Genomic DNA, 1107 nt, shown 5'->3' with positions numbered 1-1107 from the left:
CTATATAATTTTCAAAAAAGATTCTTTCCGCATCATTATGACATTGGCAATGTACTTTAACATAAAATTGCATCAAATGAATGAAAATAGTGTTCTTTAATGGAGATTTGGAAGATGTTTATATGACTATATGAGACAACCCAAAAATTTTATTTTAAGCGCTAATAAGAAGTTAATTGCAAGCTTAGGAGAATAATACATGATCTTAAACAAATTTTTCGACAGTAATATTTAAAATTTGTGTCCTTAATTCTAATCATCATAAAAAATATTTTAATTCCATTCTAATTTAACGGTTCAAAAATTAAAAGTTATAAATTTAGATTAAAAATTATTGACTAAAAATACATAAATTATTAATTTCATGAAATAACTAACATTCTAATCTTTAGATTTTTCAATAGTTGTCCATAAGAGAAAAGTTTAATTCCACTGCATCATGTATTATAAATTTCAGAAAACATACTAATCAATTATAGACATTCTAAATATATTATTTAACTAACTAATTCATGTTTGCAGCTAAATGAACTATATATTTGTATGTCTTTTATGGTGAATTTTTTGTTGGAGATTTTTAAGGACTACACGTATGAGTTTCACAAAAAGGGTAACAATTTTTAGATTAAATTTTGGGATAATAACATAGAGATAATTTTTTTTTTTTGTATATTTAGTTAGTATTTACGTTTGCGTTAGTAGGATATTAGAATATGTATTCACACTCTTATTAATATAATTAATTTTTGTTAAAATTAGATCAATTTAATTAAATTTAGTTGCCAACAAAACTTAAATGTATAACAATACTGTAATTAAAAAGAGTTACAATATTAATATTACAATAATAAGCTAACAGTTTTTTTACAAATAGAAAATTTTAATTGTGTTGGACAAAATATATGAAAAACATATAAAGCACATACACTTCTTTGATTTGTCGTGTTTGCATGTTGAACACATTTCAGATACAATATTTATTGACACTCGATCGACACGCGTATTTTTTGTGTCCAAAACGTGTCTTAATAAAAAGATAAAAAAAATTTTTTCTGGACACATTTAGACACACCTAAATGCCATCAGGTATCAGCGTCTCAACATGTC

This window comes from Arachis ipaensis, chromosome B03, assembly GCF_000816755.2.
Source record: "Arachis ipaensis cultivar K30076 chromosome B03, Araip1.1, whole genome shotgun sequence".
NCBI classification, from domain to species: Eukaryota; Viridiplantae; Streptophyta; class Magnoliopsida; order Fabales; family Fabaceae; genus Arachis; species Arachis ipaensis.
Note: the sequence above shows the minus strand (reverse complement) of the source record.